The 3,768-nt window shown below is 38.1% G+C and overlaps 1 pseudogene; it reads right to left on the reverse strand.

Annotated features, from left to right (window-relative positions):
- Positions 1-3,259: 3,259 nt before the first annotated feature.
- On the reverse strand, positions 3,260-3,768 carry LOC141146919 (small ribosomal subunit protein eS17-like; annotated as a pseudogene).

Here is a 3,768-nt window from a genome sequence, read left to right on the forward strand (position 1 = left end):
CCCATTCACATGGGCAGAAAAATCAATCCCATATCTTGGAATTCATTTAACAGCATCTCATTCTGACTTATTCTCAACCAATTATCCTCCTGTATTAAGACAGATCACAAATCTAATAAAACAATGGTCGCAACTTCCTTTATCCTGGATAGGGAAGATTAATGCAATCAAAATGACTATTCTACCCAAATTGCTTTATCTATTCAGAGTCCTCCCTATTCCAATTCCTTCCTATTTCTTGAGAATAGTACAAAAAAGAGCAACTTCGTTTATATGGGGCTCTTCTAAACCACGTATACCTATACACACACTACATCTTCCCAAAAATAAAGGAGGCCTGGGATACCCTAATTTTACTAACTACTACAGAGCAGCACATTTGGCCAGTCTATCCAAATACCATGCAAAACAGGAAATCCCATTATGGGTATTTATAGAGGCTTCAGAAAATGACCCTCTATTAATATCAAATTTATTATGGCTTGATCCTAAAGACCGCTTTAAAATTCATAACCCATAACTAAACACTTCTTATCTCTCTGGGATAAACTAAAAACCAAATATCAGTTACAATCTCCACACAATCCTCTCCTCTCTTTTATCAGAAATCCGGCCTTTTATCCGGCATGGATCTACCCAAACTCTTTTAAAGCTTGGACAACATCAGGCATTCAGACACTAAATGACTTCATAGCATCTAAATCATTCCTTTCATTCCCATCGCTTAGAGAAAAATATGATCTACCAAACTCTGAGATATTTAGATATCTCCAAATCAAAAATTTCTATACACCATTCCTAAAGGGGGATACACCATTATCCCAATTATCCATTTTTGAATCAATCTGTACAAAAGATCCATTTGCTAAAGGTACAATTTCATCAATTTATAATCAATTATATGGAGTAGCAAATCTTAATAGACCCTCTTACGTTCAGAGGTGGGAGGAGGACCTGGGACGAACTTTAGAAGACACGGACTGGTCTAACATATGGCTCACATCTAAGTCATCTTCACCCAACATCTTAGCACTGGAGACAAATTCTAAAGTCCTAACTCGCTGGTACCTTGTACCCGCTAGAGTGGCAAAATATTCACCTAATACCTCAGCTCTTTGTTTTCGAGGATGCCCAGAAATAGGCACATATTTACACATATGGTGGACGTGCCCAGTAATCCAAACCTTCTGGAGGGAAGTCTTCGTGATTGCATCTAAAATATTTAAAAAAATAATACAACCAGATCCATATTTAACTTTACTTAATCTAAAACCGGAATGGTTAACACTCTCTCAATTCAAACTTATGATCCAACTAATAACGGCTGCAAAACAATCAGTGGCCAAGGCATGGAAATCTCCTACATTGGTACTAGCAGAAACAATTCACAGAATGAATAATACAATGTCCCATGCTAAGATGGTAGCCATCGATCAAAATCAAATTCCAAAATTTGAAAAACTTTGGCATCCTTGGATAAAACAACAGTTCCTGTCAAACTTCAATGACTCTGTCCTGTTGCCATGGTAACAGATTAAATGACTTACAGAGACACCCATTCTAAGGCTTCAAAGAGAACTAAAAAGAATAATAAACTGACGAGCGGGACAACCTTGTGGACCATACCTCTACCTTTCAACCCTTTTTCTTCTTTCTCTTTCCTTTTCTCCACCTTACGATTAAAGCTCATTATCAGAATTTATTTGACCTATATACACTCTACTTGTAAACAATATGTATAATAGGTATAAATCATTTAAATACCTACAAAAGTAACTAAGGAAATGATATATATATCTTTAATTTAGGTTTACGTGAACCCAATGTTTAATATTTGAAATTTCATGATATTTACCTATATAAACCCTACTGTAAAACAATGAGCTTACTTTATAGATCCTTGTAAACTTACTTTATGTATCTTTATAACATTGTATACTCAATAAACTTCTTTTGACAAGGAAAAAAATTAGGGTTTAATATTACTTTAATATTTTAACAAACACTTGTCATTAGTGCATCATTTACTTACCAGTAAAGAAGAATCCAGTACTGACAAGCTGATCTTGTTTAATCGTGGCATAGGACGGCCAATTTGTGAAGGACATGTGTCGGGCTTCCTCGGTTGCGTATGCTCCTGGAAACACATTATCAAGATCTAGGGGTTGAACACGGACCTCAAACATAGAAATATTACCCACATCGTCTCCTTTCATGAAAGGACAGGTTGGGCTTTCTATAACATGCAGTCTCTTTGGTGGATATGTCAAAAGACTTTTGTTGATAACAACCCCACAGCAAAAGCACTGAGGACTATTACTGACTCCTGTATAATATAACCCAGCATGGGCCATTTCTGATGGAGACTGCCATAAAAACGTATCAAAACCGGAATCTCCTAAAGCTTGGAATGATTTTAATCTCCTTGCTTCACACCTCATTTCAGTTTTTTACTTATTTCCAGCTGCTTATGTATGGCAGCATTTTGTTCTGCGAAATCAGTGGTAAATTTTTCCCAGTCGACATTAAAAATGGAATTCAATATAGACTTTATTGGGTGAGGCTGATTCGCTTTCTCCTCTTTGCCGTCCTTAGGTCTCCAGAAGCCATTTTCCTTCCAAAAATTTTACAAAAGCAAGTTAAGCAACATCTAATAATACTGAAGGCTTTTGGATCTGAGTTTTCTTTCTTTGAAGCCTAAGGTTAGCCATAAATCTCTCAAATTCATGAGAGAGAAATCACTTGATCCCCCCATGCATGCTAAACATCAGACTGTGTGAATACCCGAACAGTGACCACATATGATTATATGCATTCACTGTTCAGCCAACAACTTTCCAATTGTTCAATTTTTCAACCAAAGTTTGTCAATCTTATTCGTGCCGGCAGGACTACTAAAAGTTTGAGATTCAAGCCCTGTACGGCTAGTTTATTTCCAGTTTATTTTTGGATTGAGCAAGGAAGAGTTTTTAATTATCTGATCCATTAGGAAGATTTTCACTTTTCAATTTCTGTTCCTGAGACACCAGGACAAGAAATGGGGAAAGTGGTTGTCACCAGGACAGGAAGGCACAGATGGCAATAATAATAAAAATGTGTTCTGATCTGTGTTCCTGTTGAAAAGATTTCCTTTTGCTTCCTGCTCTGTTCTCAATAGGGACATAGACAGAAATAAGAATCTAGCAGTTCCTAATTATTGCCCACTCAATCAATAACCAAACAAAAGGTTTTGGCTCGAGCTGAGCTTTAATGTGGATCTTCATTGCATCTGAGCACCACAAATCAAAATACTATTCATTTTTTTTTCCCCAAGTTTAATGGAAATTATGATACAAAGAATTAAACCCCCCCCCCCCCGTGGTGTTTTGAAGTTCATCCCCTGGGTCACCTGCAGGTTGGACAGGCTGCCAAAGTCCAGCAACTTCAGCATTTCCTTGGTGCCCGGATCAACCTCAATGATCTCTTAATCCAGGGCAGATACCTCAAGAACATAATTATCCCTCCTCTCTCTCTCCTCCTCCTGCAGTTTGATGGAGATGCCTCTGACAGGGCTTCTCTGGATGTGCTTCATGAGATGTGTGACATACCCAGCGATCTTGTTGCACAGCTTTTTGCTGGGGATGATGGCGATCTCTTCGCAAACACGCTTGTTGGTGTGGAAGTCATTGCCCAGCCGGGTGTAGTATTTTTCAATGATGACCCGAGCAGCCTTTTTCACGGTCTTAGTCCTGACGCGTCCCATATTGGACCGAGCTGGTAGAAGAAGGC

This window comes from Aquarana catesbeiana, linkage group LG01, assembly GCF_042186555.1.
Source record: "Aquarana catesbeiana isolate 2022-GZ linkage group LG01, ASM4218655v1, whole genome shotgun sequence".
Classification (NCBI taxonomy): domain Eukaryota; kingdom Metazoa; phylum Chordata; class Amphibia; order Anura; family Ranidae; genus Aquarana; species Aquarana catesbeiana.